Raw genomic sequence first — 22603 nt, 5'->3', positions numbered from 1 at the left:
GGGTTTGTGTCTGCCCCTTTACTAGAGGATTGCTAGACCCTTGACTATGACCTTATTTAATTAGGAAAAAATTGAATCTTCAAAACATAACAGCTCATCTATTAAAATGGCTTAAATCCAAAAACGTGACAGTACTAAATACTGGTGAGAATGCAGAGCAACAGAAACTCTCATTCACTGCTCATGAGGATGAAAAGTGGTCCAGCAGATGCTTTGACAGCTCCTTATAAGTTAAACATAGACTAATTGTACAAACTAGCCTTTGTGACCATAGGTATTTACCCAACTGATTTGAAAACTTATGTTCACATAAAAACTGCACATGAAAATCCAGAGGATTTTCAGAGTGGTGGAACTAGTCTTATATGTATTATTGTGGTAGATACATGACGCTACGCATTTGTCAAAGCTCACAGGTCTTCATGGCACAGAGAGTGAAAGATTACATGTACAAGTTTTAAACAATCAACTAGTATGTAGATGCAGAAATAATTATATGTCTATGTATGTATTGTACACACACACCCTCTAGCTGTTTGTTGAGTCTAGAAGCAATGACACCTCGGTAGCAACAAGCACACCAAGCAACCAAATCCTGGTTTCTAACACCATTCTCTAACAAAAGGAACTAGAAATCAAGGGAGAGATGGTTGATTCTAGGGCTGGAGCAAGGGACATCCAAGATGAACTTGAAGAATATTATAGTGCCAGAAAGAAGGGAGTCTCTAAAAACCAAAACAAAAAGAATGTAAACGGACACAGGAATCAATTTGAAAGAGCTCCAAATGGCCAAGCTGGAAAAATTTGAGGAAAAAATAAGGAACTTGGCATTGGATTATAACTCCAGGTATAAAATAAATATCCAGAGTCCATAATAAACAATAATTGAATAAATAAATAAATCATAGAGAAGAGAGAAATTTTCTGTACAGAACAATTCCCAATAATTTATGTAGATTCCTTCCAACCTCAAGGAAGTGGAAATTCTACCCTCTTGAGTATGAGATGCTCTTAGTGAATTGCTTACAGAGAGTAAAGTATGGAAGGTGTGGGGGATAACTTCATAATGGAGAAATCTGAAAAACACTATCCCAACCAGGTGACCAAGGTTTATACCATCAGTGGTAAGTCATGTTGATAGTAGGTACTTGCTGATATGATGTGATGAGAAGGGTACTTCATCTCTGTGACTTTTTTCTCTCAAAATCCATGCTCAGTTTATCCAGGAGAAAAACATCAGACAACGCCAAATTGAAGGACATTCTATAATACACCTGACCAGTGCTCCTCATAACCATTATGGTCATCTGAAGAAAGAAACGTCTAAGAAACTGTCTGAGTCAAGAGATGGCTAGGAGACACGAGAATTAACGTGGTGTGCTGGATGGAATCCTGGATAGAATCCCAGAACAGCAAAAGGACATTAGGAAAAAAAGTTAGTGAAGTCTGAATCATGTGAAGTTTAGTTAGCAGTAATCTACTATTATTGCTTCCTTAGTTGTGATAAATATTCCATAGTAATGTAAGACATTAACAACATGGGACACTTGGCAAGGGGTATGTAGGAACTCTCTGTACTACCTTTGTAATTTTTCTCTAAATTATAAAACTATTATAGAGAAAAAAATTTATTTAAATAAAAGTAATGATTATATTTTTAAGAAGGGGAAATTAACACCAGGCAGATTAAATTAAAAACCAAAAAAACCATTACAGTCCAACACTGTGACAGCCAACCCCAACACGCTCATTCTCAAACATATATTTCTGTTCTGACACCAAGCAATTATTCTGGGGACTGTCAACCAAAATGAAAAACAAAAACACCCAACTCTTCCTAGGAAGAGAAGAAAATCTTGTGATTTCCTGTATTCAGAATCAAGTCAGAATTTTTGGATGATATCTATTTTTTTCTTTCTAATTCCATTATGCACCTGGCTTGAGAGTCTGCCATCTATGGAATAAATGGTAAATTTAACTACCATTAACACATACTATATGCAGTAGGAAAAATGAATAGGAAAGAAAATATATGGTACATTAGGTAATCAAAATTAGTAACTACCTGTGTCTTTATTTTTGAATTGATCACTAATCCATGGCTTGATTTTGTCCAGCTTTGCTTGGACATTTTGAGACCACTGAGATTGTCCTCGGTCACTTATGGTAACTTCTTCTTTTGTCCATCAATGTCTAATGTCCAATGTGTCCAATGTCATGTTCATTAACAATTACCATGGGATATAATATAAAAGGAGATATCTTAGATCATCTTTAGAGGTCCTAAATCTTTCCTTCTCCACTTTATAGCACTCTCTATTTCCCTTGATATTCAGAGTTAATAATCTCAGTCTATGCCATAATCCACTTCTTCATCTATTGGCATTTGGAATCTAAAATCAGTAGGCATATTAATTGCTGCTTCCAATGCAACTGAAATACATTACTTCTCTTGGTGGAAGTATGTCTCCATTGGGTGCTAAAACCTCTAAGCCAACAGATATTGGAGCCCTAGAGATAGGAATTTGATATTTTTAAACAGGTCTTTTGGTATAAATGAGAGGTACCCTCCGTATCTTTATTCCTTGTTCCTCAGAACGGTATATTCTGGTTATCAGTGTGACAGCACTATGCATTTGTCATATGATCACAGAAAATAATTGGATAATGATGAATAGCTTGCTAATCTTATAATGATTTCTCCTTGCTGAAGATGTGATAGAATCTTCAATAGACGATTCCATTTTATAAAGCTATTTCTTTTTCTGAGTAGTCAGGTACTTGAGAAGACAAAGCCATCTTGAAAGCAAGCTTGATTTTTTCCTCCTCAGTCCATTTTTCATAGGGAACTCTCAAAGAGGCCATAGATGTGGATTAAGAAAGGGCCAACCATGCGGCAGAAGTAGGTAGGCTGAGAGTGTGACTAACTTGCTAATAGAAATTGCTTATGATTTCAGACTCTGTTAGTTTCCCATCCCTCTAAGAAGAAAAAAACACAAAAACTTAGTGTGATGATGGTTTGTGGTTCAGCTTAAAACTCTCAGTTTAGGTGGGCAGCTCAGGTTGCAGGGTTGCCTGGTGCCTTGTGAGCAGGCATTCAGACTTCACTAGACTCCTTTTGAAAACCAGAAACTTTTTCTCAAAATAGTATTTGATTTTTGAGGGAGACAAAGCTTTGCTCCAAAGCATAAGATTCTTTTTATTTGAAATCTTATTGGGGCATATCATTGGCTCCATGAAGCATAATCATCTCGAGCTACAAAATGTTGTAGCTCCATTGGATCTACTAGACCAGAAGAGCCAAGAAGCATGGTCTGGACCATGTTATTAGCTTACTTTAAAAAAAAAATCCAAGTAGATCAAATGCTTTTTTTCTCAAACCTCTTAGTAAGGACCACCAGAAGCAGTTTGCTTTCAGTTGGAAAGGTCAGCAATACATCTTCAATACATCTGTCCTCAATATCAACCATCCAGTCCTATGCCATAATTTAGTTTGCAAGGATCTTGATAGCCTTTCCTTTCCATGAGATATCACACTGCTCCATTACATTGATAACAGTATGCTCATTGGATGTGGTGAGAGAGAAGTAGCAACTATTCTAGATTTACTGGTAAAACATTTGTGTGGCAAAGGGTGGGAAATAAAACTAACTAAAATTCAGGGGACCTCTACTGCAGTGAAATTTCTATGGGCACAGTGGTGTGGGGCATATCAAGATATCCCTTCTAAGGTGAAGGAAAAGTTGTTGCATCTGGCCCCTCTTAAAACAAAAAATGAGGCACAACACCTGGTGGGCCTTTTTGGATTTTGGAGACAACATATTCCTCATTGGAGTGTGTTACTCTAGCCCATTTACTGAGTGACCTGAAAAGCTGCTAGTTTTGGGTGGGGCCCAGAACAAGAGAAGGTTCTGCAACTGATCCAGGCTGCTTGTGCAAGCTGCTCTGCCACTTGGACCATATGATCCAGCAGATCCAATGACGCTTGTAATGCCAGCGGCAGACAGAGATTCTGTTTGGCAGATTCCCTTGGCAGGCCCCTATAGGTGAATCACAGCATAGGCCCTTAGGATACTGAAGCAAAGCCCTGCAGATAACTACTCTCCTTTTGAGAAACAGCTCTTGGTCTGTTACTGGGCCTTCGTAGAGACTGAGCACTTGATGATGGGCCTCCAAGTTACGATGCAACCTCAGCCGCCCATCATGAACTGGGTATTTGTCTGACCCACCAAGCCATAAATTTAGGAGTGCATAGCAGCACCCCATCATCAAATGGAAGTAGAATATATGTGATCGGGCCTGAGCATGCCCTGAAGGTACAAGTTATACGAAGAAGTGGCCTGAATGGAGCCAGCCCTGATGGCCTAGTGGTTGAAGTTCGGCACACTCTGCTTCAGTGGCCCAGGTTCGGTTCCCGGGTGTGGAACCACACCACTCGTCTGTCAGTAACCATGTTGTGGTGGCAGCTCAATAGAAAAACTAGAAGGACTTACAACTAGAATATACAGCTATATACTGGGGTTTTGGGGAGGGAAAATAAAAAGAGGAAGATTGACAACAGATATTAGCTCAGGGCAAATCTTTCCCAGCTAAAAAAAGAAAAAAGAAGTGGCCCGATTGCCCATGATCCCTGCTCCTGCTACACTGCCTTTTCTCTCCTAGCCTGCATCTATGGCTTCATGGGGAGTTCTCTATGATCAATTGACAGGGAAAAAGAAGACTCAGGCCTGGCTTACAGATGGTTCTGCACGATATGCAGGCACCACCTGAAAGTGGATGGCTGCAGCACTACACCTCCTTTCTGGGACATCCCTGGAAGGATGGTGGTGAAGGTAAATATTACTACTAGGCAGAACTTCAAACAGTGCACCTGTTTGTTCACTGTGCTTAGAAGGAGAAATGGCCAGACATATGATTATATGTAGACTCATGGGCTGTGGGCAATGGTTTCACTGAATGGTAAGGCACTCAGAAAGAATGTGATTGGAAAATTTGTGACAAGGAAATTTTGGGAAGAGCCATATGGATAGACCTTTTTGAATGGGCAAAAGCTGTGAAGGTATTTGTCTGCCATGTGAATGCTCACCAAAGGGTAATCTTTTTAATAAAGTGTACAGGATGACCTGTTCTGGAAACCAGTCAGCCTCTTTCTCCAGCCATCCCTGTCATTGCCCAACGAGCTCATGAACAAAGAGGCCATGGTGTCTGGGATGGAGGTTTTACATGGGCTCAGCAACACAGACTTCCACTCACCAAGTCTGACCTAGTATGGCCACTGCTGAATGCCCAATCTGCCAGCAGCAGAGACTAAGTCTGAATCCCCAATATGCTCCCTTTCCCTGGGGTGATCAGCCAGCTACCTGGTGGCAGGTTGATTACTTTTGACCACTTCCATCATGGAAAGGCAGAATTTGTTCTTACTGGAATAGACACTCTAGATACAAATTTGCCTTCTTTGAATGCAATGCTTCTGTCCAAACTACCATCCATGGAGAAAGAGAATGCTTTGCTCACCATCCTGGTATGCCACACAGCATTACTTCTGGTCAATGAACTCACGTCACTGCGAAAGGAGTGCAGCAATGTGTCCATACTCATGAAATTTGCTGGTCTTACCATGTTTCCTACCATCTTGAAGCAGCTGGTTTGACAGAATGGTGGAATGGCCCCTTGAAAACCTAGTTACAGCATCAGCTAGGTGACAATACTTTGTAAGGCTGGGACATGGTTCTCCAGAAGGCTGTGTATGCTCTGAATCAGTATCCAATATATGGTGCTATTTCTCCCACAGCCAGGATTCATGGGTGCAGGTATCAGTGGGTGAAAATGGGAGTGGCATCACTCGTTATTACCCCTAGACACCCAATAGCAAAATTTTTGCTTCCTGTTCCTATGGCCATACGATCTGCTGGCCTAGAGGTCTCCAATGTAATGGTGTGTACTGGTTGCTGTGGCCTTGGACCTTAGCAGAAGTCTTATTGGGCCCCAGGGCTCTGTGTCAGAAGCCCATGTTGCTGTCCTGGGATCTTAGGTCTCCTGGAAGGCAATGAATTTGCTGTCCATGTATGTGCAGTTCACTCCCTCCTTCTGGCCTGGAAAGGTCCTGCCGTTGCACAGCCTTTGGGCTTGAGCCCTTTGCCATCACTTAGCAGAGCCACCTGGGCGAGGCAGCTCTGCACTGTGACTCTGAGTTAGAGGTATGAAGCATCCACGACAATTGGTGTTTGCTTGATAGGTGGCATGAGCCACACTCCTTATGGAGGAGTCTGGGACAAGGCGCCTCCGGAATCTGAGGCACTCAGGTGTTTCTCATGCCAGGACTCCCCTGCCGGCCCCCATAGAACTCACGAGATCACACACCATCGGGAGATTGGGCTTCCTCTGGATAGAGTGGGTCTCAGCAGACGGTCTTCAGGCCTGAGTCCGCCATTCTCTGAGTCGCTCCTGACCATTAATGCATCCAAGCACATCCTCCCTCTGCCCCTCCATCAGGACCCCCACTTACTGCCTCACATTCCTGAAGCCACTTAGCACACCCTGCGGACTCCAACCACACCATTTGCCTTCCTTGGTAACTCCCCACTCGACCCACTCAGACTGTGCTCTGCCCTAGCCCACGCCTCCCCCATGGTATGTGTGTGTTATTTTTTAAGGTGAATATTTAAAGATGACTTTTATTTTTACACCATAACAATATCCACCCTTTGCACCACCAAAACTAAAACTGAAAGAAAAACTAAAAATGTTATACCTGTGGTTCCATGGTTCTACTCATTCTCCTTGATGGATCTTTGATATTATGATGTAGTGCCTTGATAACTTGTATAGAAGCACTAACCCAGGAATTATAATGATAAAGCTGATGGCACACCAGGGCATAATTTTAAAAGAACTGCCAGAAAACTTTCAGAGCCCCAGTTATCCTTGAATGTGGATTTACAAATACATACGTAGACTATGAAGCAGTTTTCTCTCCAAACCTCAGTAATCATAAGCGAATCATACAGACTAGGATTGTTTTCTCTGTTCTTCGTTTGTCAAAAAGAAAATTTCACTTGTCGGTTACTCCATATATTTTCAGATATGTGTGTTTTCCCTTATGATTACAATTCTTAAAAGATTTTCTGTATTCAATCAGACGAATGTTCATCTTCAAAGATATTTATGAAGAAATCTTTTCTTTGATTATACAATGAACTATTGTTCAGAACTGGAATGGTACAAGCAAAATACTCAACTTCTTCATACTTTGATAAATAATAAGTGAAAAAGATATTAGGCATAAGTATGATAAAGAATTCTAGGTATGGTCTTGCCTACCTATATTAAAAAAAAAAGTATCGGAGGAAGGGGTAACATATTTATCAATTTATTGACTTACAGGACAGTGCAAGCAAGGAAACCTTCTTGAAAGTGGTAGCCCTGTATACTTGTTCTGTGCTGCCTCTCCACTCTGCTGGAACTGTGCAGTCTCTAAAATCTAGTACAATTGCAGAGTTGTATCTGGAGAGAGAGAGACAGACAGACAGACAGACAGACTAGCTCACTTGGAAAAAACAGATCAATGATCTATAACTGAAAGGGAATAGTGCAAACTTAATCTTTGGCCCCTTTAAAACATTGGATACTGATTCAAAAAAACAAGCATACCACAATTCTCGTGAGGGAAGCTTTAGCCTGTTTAAGAAGGCTTATTACCATTTTTTTTTACTGATATAGAGATTTTATTTAAATTGTATTGAGTTTTTACAGCACATTGCACGTTTGTGACAATGCAGCTGCATAGTGGATCGTGCCCCATCCACAAGAGCTCTGAAAGGAGTATTCAATGAATATGTCTGAGCTGAGACCCAGAAGCTCTCTCTAAGGCCATGCAGTATGTTCAGTGATGGGACAGTCCCTCAAAACAGCCGCACAAAGTAGACAGACACAGTCTCAAGTGTCACCAATCTATTTTTTTTTTTTTGTGAGGAAGATCAGCCCTGAGCTAACATCTGCCTGTCCTCCTCTTTTTGCTGAGGAAGACTGGCCCTGAGCTAACAGCCATGCCGATCTTCCTCCACTTTATGTGGGACGCCACCACAGCATGGCCTGACAAGCAGTGCATCGGTGCGTGCCGGGGATCTGAACCCAGGCTGCCAGCAGCAGAGTGTGCGCACTTAACCACTACGCCAGGGGGCCGGCCCCCAGTGTCACCAATCTTACTCCTCCTGAAAATGGGCAGAGTGAAGTGCAATGACAGTCAAGTTAACTGAAAAGCCATTCACAACTGGCAGTAAATTTTAATGGTTGAGAAAATGCTTAGAATAATTTTATGTATCAGAGACAAGGAATAGTTTGTTACTTTTTTAATGATCTCAGGAATTTCAGGAAAATCTCAATTATTCAACTCCATTTAAACGAAAAAAGTTCATGAGCATCTCCTCCTTATTTCATTATGAATACATTTGTGTGTGTGTATCCTGTGACATAAGATGTATTGACTTTATGTCATAGTATTTAAGTATTGTTTTTGTTGTTTTCTGGCTTTATTGAGATATAGCTGACATATAACATTGTTTAAGGTGTACAATGTGATGATTTGATGTATGTATATATTATGAAATGATTACTACAATAAGATTAGTTAACACATCCATCACCTCACATAGTTACTTTTAAAATTTTTTTGTGGTAAAAACATTTAAGATCTATTCTCTTTCAACTTTCCAGTATACACTACAGTATTGTTAATTACAAGCACCATACTGTATATTAGGCCCTCAGAATTTACTCATAACTGGAACTTGGTACCTTTTGACCACCATCAACAATTTCCTTCACCTCTCAACCCCTGGCAACCATCTTTCTACTCTGTTTCTATGAGTTTGGTTTTTTAGATTCTATATATAAGTGAGATCATACAGTATTTGTCTTTCTCGGACTTATTTCACTTAGCATAATGCCCTCAAGGTTCATCCATGTTGTCACAAATGGCAGGATTGTCTTCTTTTTGATGACTGAATAATATTCAATTACATATATATCTCATTTTTTTAATCCCTTCATATAGTGATAGACACAGAGATTGTTTCCATGTCTTGACTATTGTAAATAATGCTGCAATGAACATGAGGGTACAGATATCTTTTTGAGATACTGATTTTATTTCCTTCAGATGTATACTCAAAAGTGGTATTACTGGATCTTATGGCAGTTTTATTTTTAATTTTTTGAGGAACCTCCATACTGTTTTCCATAGTGGCTACCCCAATTTACATTCCCACCAACAGTGCAAAAGGGTTATTTTTTCTCCAAATCCTCGCTGGCATTTATCTCTGGTCTTTTTGATAGTAGTCAGTCTAACAGGTGTAAGGTAGTATCTCATTGTAGCTTTGATTTGCATTTCTCTGATGATTAGTGATGTTGAGCACCTTTTCATGTACCTGTTGACTTTTTCTATATCTTCTTTGAAAAAATGTCCGTTCAGGTCCTCTGCCCATGTTTTAATCACATTATTTGTTTTTTCTTGCTATAAGTTGTATGAGTTCCTTATATATCTTGGATATCAATCCCTTGTCAGATATGTTGCTTGCAAATATTTTCTCACATTCCATAGGTTGCCTTTTCATTTTGTTGATTGCTTCTTTTGCTGTGCAGAAGATTTTTAGTTTGATCAAGTTCCAATTGTTTATTTTTGTTTTTGTTACTTGTGCTTTGGTGTCATATCCAAAAAAATCATTGCCAAGACCAAGCTCAAGGAGCTTTCCCCCTCCAAGTTCTTCTAGGAGTTTTACAGTTTCAGGTCTTACATTTAAGTCTTTAATCCATTTTGAGTTAATTTTTGTGAGTGGTGTAAAATAGGATTCCAATTTCATTCTTTTGCATGTGAATATTCAGTTTTCTTAACACCGTTTATTGAAAAGACTATCTTTTCCCAATTGAGTATTCTTGGCTCCCTTGTCAAATATTAGTTAACTGTATATGCATGGGTTTATTCCTGGACTCTCAATTCTGTTCCATTGATCTATGTGCCCATTTTTATGCCAATACCATACTGTTTTGATTACTATAGCTTCGTAATATAGTTTGGAATCAGGAAGTGTGATGCCTCCAGTTTTGTTCTTCTTCCTTAAAATTGCTTTGGCTATTCAGGGTCTTTTGTTTTTCCATAAAAATTTTAGGATTGTTTTTGATATTTCTGTGAGAAATGCCATTGGAATTTTGATAGAGATTGCATTGACTCTATAAATGGCTTTGGGTAGTATAGACATTTTAACCATATTAACTCTTCTGGTCCATGAACATAGGGTATCTTTCCATTTATTTGTGTCTTCTTCAGTTTCTTTCATTAGTGTCTTATAGTTTTCAGTGTACAGATCTTTCACATCATTGGTTAAATGTATTCCTAAGTATTTTATTCTTTTTGATGTTATTATAAATGGGACTGTTTTCTTTCTCTTTAGGTAGCTCTTTTTCATATAGTTTTTCTTTTCAGATAGTATAAAATTGCAACCGATTTTTGTATATTGATTTTGTATCTTGCAACTCTACTGAATTCATTTATTAGTTCTGAAAGTTTTGCGGTGGAGTCTTTAGGGTTTTCTATGTATAAGTTCATGTCATCTGCAAAGAGAGACAATTTTACTTCTTCCTTTACAATTTGGATGCTTTTTATTGCCTAATTGCTCTGGTTAGGACTTCTAGTGCTATGTTGAATAGGAGTGGGCACCCTTGTCTTATTCTTGATCTTAGAAGAAAAACTTTCAAACTTTCACCATTAGAGATGATATTAGCTGTGGGTTTGTCATGTGTGACCTTTATTATGTTGAGGTGTGTATATCATAGGATGTAAATGTTGTTAATTTTACATCATAGTGTTTAAGTTATGGGATATCAAGGAGCAGAGTAAACATCACTCAAGGATTTTACCTTCTCTTCTAGGAAAGGGATTTGTATATTTTTGGTTGTATGCAGGATGGTTGTATCATGTTGGGGAGAATTATTTGGAGATTAAGTGTAGTTTACAGAGATGCATATGGGTTCCAACTTGACAAGGGGTGGATTTGTGATGCTTAATTTTATGTGTCAAGTTGACCGGGTCATGGGATGCTCATACATATGATTAAACATTATTTCTAGATGTGTCTGTGAGGGTATTTCTGGAAGAGATTAGTATTTGAATTGGTGGCCTGAGTAAAGCAGATTGCTCTCCCCAGTATCATAGGCCTCACCAGCCCAAATAGAACAAAAAGGCAGAAGAAGGTTGAATTCTCTCTTTCTGCCTTGCTGCTTTAACTGAAACATTCATCTTCTCCTGCTGTTGGACTGAGATATATACATTGGTGTTCGCAGGCCTTCAGCCTTAGATTGGAATTTACATCACCACTGGATTTCCAGCTAGCAGAGGGCAGATAATGGGACTTCTCGGCCTCCATAATCACATGAGTCAATTCCTTATAATAAATATTGTTGACAGAAATAATCAATCTATAAATCAAAATTGTGGTGATTTTATTATATGATCCAGTTTTGAGGACTATAGCCCAGGAGAGAACCTTCACTAAGGAAAGAAGCAGTCCGAAGAAGTGGGGTATACAGTGTGGTTACATATTGTCTTGGAACAAGGAACATACATCATATATGACAGGAGTATCTCCTTTACTACAGTTACAAGAAGTTTTGCTAACACAGCACATCAGTGGTCACAAGATGAGCACAGAAGGTGGGTGGTCAGCAGGTCAGTGGTCAAAAGATGAGCACAGTAGGTCAGTAATTAATCAGTTTCTTGGAAGAAATGCTTATCTTTAAAGAAATGCTGATACGGGGAGGAGACATACATCTCTATCTTTAAGGGCATCATTCTTGGCTTTCAACACTGTAAATGTTTAAAGCAGATGTACAATGTGTGCTCGACAGGCCACATCAGGCCTTTCTGGAAAAACAAGGTCAGGCTGAATTCATTTTAAACCAATTGGCTTCCTCACATCTCAATATATTTTATTGCTTTTCAATAGTTTATTCCATTTATTCATTAATATCACTGTATATCTATCTATCTATCTATCTATCTATCTATCTATCTATCTATCTTCTATGTTGTATCTATCTATCGTCTATCCATCATCATCATCTATCCATCCTTTGGGTTTTGTTTCTCCGGAGAACCCTGACTAATACAATGATTAAACGGTAGAGCTGGATTTCAAACTTAATTTTACTCACTATGATACTTTGCCTTTATACTTCTCCCAAGAATTCTCAAAAGATTCATTTTTTGTAGTAAAGTTTCTTAGGCCTTGTGTATCCGAGAATATTTTTATGGCAACCTTGCATTTAAATTATAAAATTTTAGGTCCTAAGTTCTTGACTCAATTCTTTCATTACAGCCTTTAAGAAGTCAGATGACAATGTCATTCTAATTTTTTTTAAGATCATCTATTTTTTCTTTCTGAAGGGTTTTAGGAATTTCTATGTACTATAGGTATTCTTCAATTTTACTATAGTTACCTGTGTTTTTCTCCTTAAGTATTATTTTTAGTCTTTGGTGAGCCTTATTTGTTTGAAATTTGTGTGCGTGTATAATTCTGGTAAATTCTCAATCAGTGTAGCTGTTCTTAAGCATTTTTCCACCCATGGCTATCCTGGAGATAACAAGTAATGAGATGGTGTGATGCTCTCTAAGTTCAAAAGAAACATTTATTTATTTAAAGATTGTATGATTCTTTTTTTCCCCGCAATTGCTTTGTGGAAAAGAAAACAACATGAAAAAGTTATTGGCAGACAGACAAGTCTTTCCTAGAAAGTGTTTACTTAATCAGGGTCTTTGACTCTTTGTTTCCACTTTTATAATGACAATTAAGAAACGACAATTACAACAATGACAGCAACAAAAATCATGAAAACTTGACTAGGCCTGCAAGGCACCATGCCAAATGGAGCAGAAAAAAGTTACTCAGAATTCATTAAATTTAAATCTTACTACAAACTATTCTCTTTCTGAAAACCACATGAGTGTAATAAATCCCAGTGGGGAGATTCTGGGCTTGTTTGATAGAAATGATAATGAAGGAAGTTTTTGTGATGTAGTTGCAAACGTTGAAACTTCAAGAAGAGAAGTTGTAAAAGCACTGCTGATTGGGGATGTGTTCTTCTGTGTGTATGGTTCCAACTCAAATGTCACAAAAGACTCATAGAGTATCATGCAGGCATTGAGTGACTTTTTCTGTGCTAACTCATCTCGTCTAACTTCTGAAACGGAAAAACCTTCTGGACAGTCTCTGCTGGCCCCAAAACTACTTAGTGAATACATTGCAAGATTGCTTATTTTAGCCACCTCTTCTGATATTACTTCTAAAGGATTTATTCAATGTGGATAATAGACCCCAGATTCAAAGAGTAAAATTATCTCTTCTTCATAATTAGAAAGAAAATCATCAATTCCTAAGACAGTCTATAAAACTTGCTATCTTATTTAAAAAATGCTGATTAAGACTCTTAATTTTATGTATTACACAAGGAGCATATAGGTGTTAGATATAATTAGTGTGTTACAGAATGTCAAAGTTGACTTTCCGGTGAAATACCACTAGAATATCATATTCCAAAGGCAGTTCTAGCACATGCTGTGAACTTCAAAAAGGAGGTGGCTGAAACTTAGTGGCAGAACTCTTAACCCCTCATATTTGATGAGGATATAAAATAGTCAAGAGATGAAAAATTTAGAAGGTACTGGGAGGAAAACTGTTGTTGCGTAGTGCCCCTTGCTCTTAGTACACAAGGGTTTAAGGTGTGATATGCAACCATCTTAAACTGAAGTTAAGATGGAAGTTTGGTCCTAGTGACTTGGAGAGCATGTGTGTCTCCTAATGTCTGTGGGATGCAATGTACAGGTTTCTGACTCCACCTGTAATTTTAAAGCGCCAGAAATTAGCAGGCTAAATACTTGATGGTGGAGGAAAACAGATGTGACTGTATGGGCAGCTTTTGCCCCCACCGTTTTTCAGGGGAGGATATGTGAGCTTTTCCTGTAGACTAGATGTGAGTTAGGTACATTTTCTAAGGTGCTCTTCAGTATGGCTTCTTAGGGAGAGGGGCAACAGACCTCAGTGGAGAGAAACGGGTGATGTCATAGGATTTCCAAATGCTGAGGCTAAGCTAAGTAACTAATAAGAATTTAAAGTAATTATTCTCACCAAGGGAACCACAGGGGAGAGATACTCATGAACTGGGGAGGGTGTCTGAAGAACCTACAAAAACCCATTAGTGAAATAGTCATTTTTTCACGAGTAGTTACCGTAGAGCATAATAACAGTATTCATCAAATAAGAATTTACCCGCTCTCCTTTTCCCTACCCTCACTCTAATTATGGAAGGTTAGCATGATGGAAGAGAAGAATTCCTAGACAAAGAAAGAGAGATTTGAAGCTTGGCCCTATTCTGCTATTGCAGTGCCTTCTGTTCATCAAGCTCTATAGATGTGATGTGTTATCAGTCATGAGATAGGTGTTTACCCACCTTTTTGGGAATTTCAGCTCATGGTATAACATCTACTTTGATATGTGGTATATATCGTATGTATGCTTTTAGCTAAAATATCCATTACACTAGTTTCATATAGCACGCCTTTCCTTTAATCTATAGATCTATATTTACCTATAGATAATATCATAGAGAAATCTGCCAAAAAGGGTCTAAGTCTACAAGTTTCATTACCTTTTAAATAATTAATACTTTTAACTGCAACACTGTTAAATGAATAGTATCTTGTGTAAAAGCTGTTCCTATTGAAATCATAAAACACAAAAAAGCTTATTTTCCAGAGATCTACTGTTAACATTAATGTTTATGTATATGTTTCTATAAATATTATTCTTTATTTAAGGGGAATTATACAGCATAGATAGGTTTTAAATTCAATTTTTACCTATTTATTAGTTTTATTTATTAGTTACATTATTTCTTATCATTAGTTTTCTAAGACTTTTCCTTGGACTTTTACTTCAGGTGTGGGTCAAGCTCATAATCTCAACATAATTTTTTGGATCTCTAATTACATAAACATTTGGTGAACTTCTATATGCCAGAGATGATGTTTATGCTGTTTCAAAGTTTCTGTATTGTATTTTGTGTTAACTGCAATTCAGGAGTTTTTTGTCACATCAGATTTCAATCTTAAATGTAATAGAACAGAATTGTATTTTATTTCTTTTAAATTTAAGTTAATGTCATCCATTCTGTTTTCCAGAGATCTTTTTTGTAACTAACGTATTCGACTAGGCATTTAGAAATGTATGCTTCTCAGAAAAGCAGACATACCAGAGGAAGGGACTGGTAATATGTACTTGTAAAGTTTCCATTCTCAAAAAATGTCTCACTGATTTTGCTCTGGAACTCCACGTAATAAATCTGAAATTTGGTTACATTTTGGAACAGATTCAAAACTAATGATAAAAATTCTGCTTTTTTTTCCCCTGAAGATATTGCAAGCCCTACTCCCATGCAGCAGTACGGTAAGCTTTTGCACAAGCAAGAATTTTGACTAAGTTCTTCAACTTTTAAGTAGGACACCACCTCATCTGCTCATTTGCTTTCAGAAACATCAGCATGACACTTCTACCTCAGTGTGGGGATTAGGTTGGGGAGAAGAGTTCTTCAAACCTGGATAACCAATGTAGTAGTAAAAATAGGGAGGAAGGGATGAATCTGGGTGTGATTTTAAAGTAATAAATGAAAAATATGCATGCAATTTAATACAGGGAATGGATAAAGTTTAAGTATCACCATTCTAGGCCTTCATTTGAAAATAGACTCTATATTCCCAGCTCTGAAAAGCTTAACTGTTTTAAATAAATAATTAGTACCTATGCTGTTATTATCACTGTAATTATTACAAATTGCATATTTAGATCAAGTTGAAGCCTAGGAGCCTACAAACTGACCACGTTGTCTTGGTCTTCTACTAATCTTTTAGTGTGATATCCTTGGTTTTTATGGAAAGTTGCTACAACATGCAGCTATATGAAATCTTCCTTTGCACACAGTATAAACATATTATTTTGCCCATAATAGTAAGCCCTGCATGTGAAGTTTCCTTTAGAATTTAGTGATAAGAAAACTTTGCTTTTTTGAAGTGTGGGTATAGTACTTCTTTTCCGACAATATAAAAAATTTAAAATGGGGCCGGCCCCGTGACTTAGCGGTTAAGTGCGCACGCTCCGCTGCTGGCGGCCCGGGTTCGGATCCCGGGCACGCACTGACGCACTGCTTCTCTGGCCATGCTGAGGTCGCGTCCCACATACAGCAACTAGAAGGAAGTGCAGCTATGACATACAACTATCTACTGGGGCTTTGGGGGAAAAAAATAAATAAAATTAAAAAAAAAATTTAAAACAAAGAAGTGCTTTTCTATTCAACTCTGATTGCCATACCTCAAAGAGGGTACCTGAAGCTAAATCATAGAAGATATTCTGGCTAGCTTATCTAAAGTTTGTACATTCATTGATTTTGTGTAATAATGTCATTTTTATTTTGCTGATTATAAATACGATACAGTTGCTTAGTGGTTAAGAGTGTTGTCTTTGAAGCTAGAATTTCTGGATTAGAATTTGGACTCTACTCCTTGATATTATATTTCTCTGCACCTCGGTTTTATCACTTCTACAATGTTAAAAACAGTACATAAGAGGTTGAGACTAGTATATAAAATTGTTTTGAGGATTAAAATATGCAGTCTGTGTAAAGGTGCTTAGAAAAATGCTTGACACAAATTGAGTTATCACTAGATTTAATAAAGTGTTTTGTCACTACTGTTGTTGCAAGTTACTCTGAAAATATTTTTAGAATAAGGAAATACAAATTAATTCAATAAATCAAAAATAAATGAGCATCTATGATGCACTCCAAATTGTGGTAAGTGTTACAGGGCCTTGTGGAGCAGTGCATTCCATCTTAAAGGAGCTGAAAATCCAGGTGGAAATGTAAAGTGATACGCATGAAATAATCGAAGTATAAATAGGTGCTGCAGCACATGGGGATAACTAAACTTGGATCAAAAAAGAGTATGAAGAAGTGGTGCCAAAGTTGGTTACTGTAGCGAGACAGTGGTATATTTGGGGGAGATATGAACTGAATCTGAGACGTTTGTAGGACTTAGAACTAGACTCAAGGAGAGAGATTTGGGGATAATTCAAATCAGAGTACTAAGCCTAGATTCAGCAAGATGAATGGATGCAAAGTGACGTATCCCATTTGATTTCATGAGGTTGCAATTTGGAGAGCGATAGAAAGCCCAATTTACAGAATAGGAAATTAGGAACTAACAAATCTCTTAAGAAAGGAGTGACGTGATTAAAATAGTGTTTTAGAAAGACAAATCTGGAAATTTAAATTTAAAAAATATGAATGCTGAGGAGAACAAGAAAATCATGAGGAATTTTTTTTTAATCACATTCAGATCAAGATGAGGAGTTTCCAAATGTGGATTACCACTGTAGCACCGAAAATAAAGAAAAAAGGATGAACCTGAGGAGTATTTGAAGCACTAGATTAAAAATGTTTTCTTTACTGGACTGTGGTTACCAGGGGCAGTGGGGGTGGGGGTGGGCACAAGGGGTGAAGGGAGTCATATATATGGTGATGGACAAACAAAAATGTACAACCCAAAATTTCACAATGTTAGAAACCATTAAAACATCAATAAAAAAAAAGTTTTCTTTGATAATAGAAAATATAATGTTATTACTTACAGAAATTTCATAACAAGAATAGAAGCTCATTAAAAGTTGTCACCATTAGCCAAGGCAGATTGTGAGAGTGTGTGTGTGTGTGTGTGTGTGTGTGTGTTGGATGAGAGGTAGGCAGATAACAGGGGGCAAGACCTGTGTATTTCATACCTGGGAGAGTAAGCACACAAGAGTGACATGTTTTCACCTTTTATACAGTTTTATTTGTTTCATCACTGGTGTTTCAACTAAGATGATTTCTTGGTTTTACTCTACACAATCTATTTTTTGTTTCATGATTTTCTCAATGGTCATCATGTCAATAGGATGCCTTACATTGACGAAAATCCATTACTTTGGGGGAACCAATTATTCTTCCTGTTCCTCCTCTCTTTCTTATTCATTTCTATGCCATTAAGTCAGGATGGAAAGAGGGGTTGGCATGAGGTTGTTTGATATGCTAATAGAACATCTGACTAGGCACTTGGGTTTTAAATTCCATATATAAAATTCATGTTAAAGGTGATATATTTTTTTCTTTTTGCTGAGGAAAATTCACCCTGAGCTAACATCTGTTGGCAATCTTCCTCTTTTTTTGTATGTGAGCCACTGTCACAGCACGGCCACTAATGAGTGGTGTAGGTCTGTGCCCTGGAACCAAACCTGGGCTGCTGAAACAGAGTGTGTTAAAGGCGATATTTTAAGTTATAGTGGTAAATGAACACACCAAGGGAAGACTTTAGAGGTATTCATGACAGTATTAATAATTAATTTCAGTCCACAAGTGAAAATAAAAGGGTAGAAGATATTCAGGTCAATAAAAAAGGCATGAGTAACAGTAGGGAGTCAGGAAACTCCAAGGTCTATTCAGACAATGCCAGTAGTATGATGAGGATGATTATAAGTTGAAGGAGAAAAAGGGATGGAACTTGAAGCTAGAAATACATGTTATGGAGCCAGATTATGAAAACCTTATATGTGAGTTGTCAGGATTCTCAGTTTTATGAATTAAAACCATGATATTCAGCTCATAAATAAGAACAGTTTCTGAGATGACAATTGAGTCTATCCATAGATAAAATGAGTAATACATAAAGAGTTATTTTATATGTTAATTTTATAGTTATGTATACGTGTCAACAAGGCTTGGAATATATCTGACAATTTTCCCTGATATCTTCTTAGATTTTGCAAAGTTATTTGGTGAGTCAGAAATCAGGAAAAGTTGTTACTGTACAAAAATGAGGTTCCCCTACTCAATGCACATTAAAAAAGCCAATTATTATGGCATCAGCTTTTGGGAAAATAAATCAGCTTTATTGCTAGATTGATCTTCAAGGAGACAGGAGGCAGCAGCTCTCGCATCTGTGTCCCCGATCCAGGGCTTGGGGCAAAATTTATGGGATGAAGGGCAGGGAGGTCTGAAGTGTGGAGACATATGATTGGAGGTAAGAAGTGAGGTAACTGATGATCTGAGCAAGTGCAGTCAAGCTTCATGGTTCTTCATAGAATGCATGTTCACAAAATGGTGGTGTTAGTATGATCTGAAGCTGGAGGGCTGGAGTTTTTAGCCCTTTGATGCCAAAAAGATCACTTACTGGGCATTTGCATAGGCTCAGTTGATGGGTTGGTGGGCTCAACTGGCCTGAACTGGACAAGGGGTCTCAGTTCCTGAAAAACCACTCTTAATTACTCTGTCGATAAGAAGGAGTCAGTTGAGTTGGTTCTAGAAGGCCCGTGGTTACAAAGTAAATTGAAATTCTTTTCTGATTAAGGTAATTGTCATTCATAAGATTATTATATAATGTATCTTTATTTTAATGAGCTATTTTAGAGTCTTTGTATTAAAAAAAGGCTGGATTTACAGTGATTTACCAAGTGTACCTTTCTTAAATTGATGAATGGATCTTTATAAACCTGTAGGGAGGTTTTATCAAGCAATCTTGAATTATTTCTGTTCAAAAACTATTTCATTAAAAACTTAGAAGCCTATGTAGTATAACTTCCCTATGTCTAAAAACATGAAGAACTCACTAATATCAGAGAGTTTCAAATATATTTAAACTGATTTTTATAACATAGAAATATAGGATAAAACCAACAGTCTAAAATGTAAAAAGGGTTTTTAAAATATATAATATTAATATAGTTATATATTATAATCTGTTATATATTTAATATATTTCTATATCATAATATGTTATATATTTAATATTTAAATGTAAAATACTGCAAACTGAGAAGGAATAGTCAGAGAGATAGAAGATGTGAGAGCAATCCACAGAACAAGAACAGGGAGGATTTAGCTTAGTAGCAATTTATATAAGGCCAAAACAAAACTAAATGTTTCTTTTCATTGCAAGATTAATAAGAGGCAACATGCAAAAAACATTTTAGTCTTATATGCCTTAAAATAAGTACAAATCACAAGTAATTAGGCAGTGATATTTCAAGGGGATTGATTATATCCAGCCTGATGTCAAATATTGGCAATGGATTTTTTACAGGGACACTAGCAAGATACAAATCAATCAATTGCTGCTGAAAGGAGATCCTAATTGAAAATAAGGACATTGAATCCAGAAATGAGAAAACTAGGGGGCAATAATGTGTTTGTCTTTTTAAATTTTGACAGAATTTCATTTAGAAAATCAAATAGAGGTATTCAGCGTTGCTTCAGAAAGCAGAATTTTGGGTAGAGTCTCTGACAGTCAGGTGGGTAGAAGTTACAGAGAAGCGAACTTTAGTTTAACATAAAGAAAAAAACTTTCTAACAAGGTGCCTCGTCCAAAATAACTTTGTGATTGTCCCAAGAGTATTCAATGAGTGAAGAAATCACACAGAGTGTTTGCTCCTCATGTAGTTCTCGTGGGATGGTCCTGGAGTTTGCCTTTGTTACAAAATTATAATTGACTTATTTTTCAGTCCTTTCTCAGAGGGAATTCTTTCTCCAAAATTTTGGAAGACTTTATGTTGCAGTTCTCTGAAATAGTTTCATGGGATTGGAAAAAACTACGACTACCATGGATTCTGGCTGCTACTATTTTTGTAGGTCATCAGGGACGAGGGAGTCAAGTTGCTTGTCTTAAATCTCCATGTTGCTCCCATCTTCATTCTAAGGCCTGCAAAACATGTTAGCATGGAGGCAGGAGATTTTAATGCAGTTTGATTTCATAGATTCATTGGCACTTATTTCAATTTTGGTAGAGAATAACCCATAAATCTCTAAGAGAGCTAAAGAGATTCCTAGTCTACATTTTCACTCTGTGTTCAGGAAGACAGATACGACAGGTTTTCAAACAAAATTATATTAAAGAAAGAGCAGATTTGAATAATAGGTAATAGAAAATTGTGGATCTATTGGCAGTGCCACAGATGAAGAACACAGTCATGCCATGCTTAAGAGGGTTGTTATTTTATTGGGAATTAAACCTTATTTGAAGTGTTTAATGTTGACATTGTCATTGATAGTTTTTATTTTTCAAATACATCTTCTTTCCCAGACCGAAACAAAAAGAATTTGGATCTCTGCAGTTTTCCATAAAAAGTTCCCAAGATAGAAAAGAAATATAAATTCAGGTAAGAATAATTACAAAACAATCACACCTATTTTAGTAATATAATAAGACAGCCAAACATTTTCTGTATTCTTAAAATATATTTTTCTTGAGTTTCAAAATGTAGTATGTCATAAATTAGAGATTATCAAGATGAGAATAAACCTCGATAATTCACATTTCATTGTTTGAAGGAAGATCATGGCTAAATCAGACTGGTAATATGATAACTGATGTTTAAAATATAATCCTAATGATGTGTATTCTATTATCTCTTTTTATCTCATTCTACCGCTTAGAAGACCTCACAATCATAAAAATCCTCCATTATCTCTATTTTGATTATTTCATACCTAATACTGACTCCTTATTTATAATTCTTTAATGAACAGATGTGAACCTTTTCATAGTCTATATTCTACAATTTTGTATAAAAGAAATATAAACAATATTACTCTACTATATTCTATTATTCTAGGTTAAGTTATCCTTGAAATATTAATATGTTACTTTCATTGATAGACCATCAAAAAAGTAATATTTGATTTGGTTTAAGAACTTGAATTTCTTCTCCTTCTCCATCTTCTCCTCCTCCTCCTCCTTATTTTTAAATAAGAGCAAAGAACGCAGCCTATTAATCTTGTGACTCTTTGCAGAAAGAAGGGTTACGTGTGAAACAATGTTAGCATGTCTTAAAAGTGCTTTCTATTCTTTTTAAGAATCCTCTTTTTCTGATTCCAAACCAGCACATGATGACTGATGCTTGAAACTGCCCTCTCCAGCTTTATGCCTAAAAAGCTTCATTCTGTTAGTTCTAGAATAAAATATAATCATCCTCATGTATGTTAACTTGTAAACTTAATTTATTCTCCCGCCCTCTAATAAAACCAAATTACTGCACAATTATTTGAGTGGATTTCAAATATATGGTGGAACAATGGAGTAGAGGTGGAGACTGAGAATAGTAATATAATTTTGTTCAGTCATTTTGCCTCTTGATTTGAATTTATATGAATTAATATAAATTTATATAAGTTAATTTCATGTCTTTTTTTGAGAAAGTTGTTGAGAGAAGCAACAAATGAAAGATGCAAAGAAGGTCATGAATGCTTTGAGATTTGAGGGATTTTTGTAGACCATAAAAAAACAAAAAATAAAAGTAAACCTCTTACAATTGAGGTAGATTGTAGAGTGAAAGAGAAGCTTATGTATCCTCTCTAATTTGGGTTGTTATATCATTCATTCTAATTTTGGAAAAGACATTTTGTGGGTTATTGGCTGGTTTTTATTATCCAAACCACTCCTTGGAAGAATAAATGACACTTGGTTTAAACGCCACCACAG

General features: G+C 36.9%; 1 protein-coding gene across 1 annotated transcript in view; it reads right to left on the bottom strand.

Annotated features, from left to right (window-relative positions):
* LACRT (lacritin) overlaps positions 1–22603 on the bottom strand; it is a 618678-nt gene that overhangs the window by 265834 nt on the left and 330241 nt on the right. The window lies entirely within an intron of this gene.

The sequence above is a fragment of the Ceratotherium simum genome, chromosome 17, assembly GCF_057802395.1.
Source record: "Ceratotherium simum simum isolate JZ-2026a chromosome 17, ASM5780239v1, whole genome shotgun sequence".
In the NCBI taxonomy this organism is placed as follows: Eukaryota; Metazoa; Chordata; class Mammalia; order Perissodactyla; family Rhinocerotidae; genus Ceratotherium; species Ceratotherium simum.
This window is presented reverse-complemented; position numbering and strand designations above follow the sequence as displayed.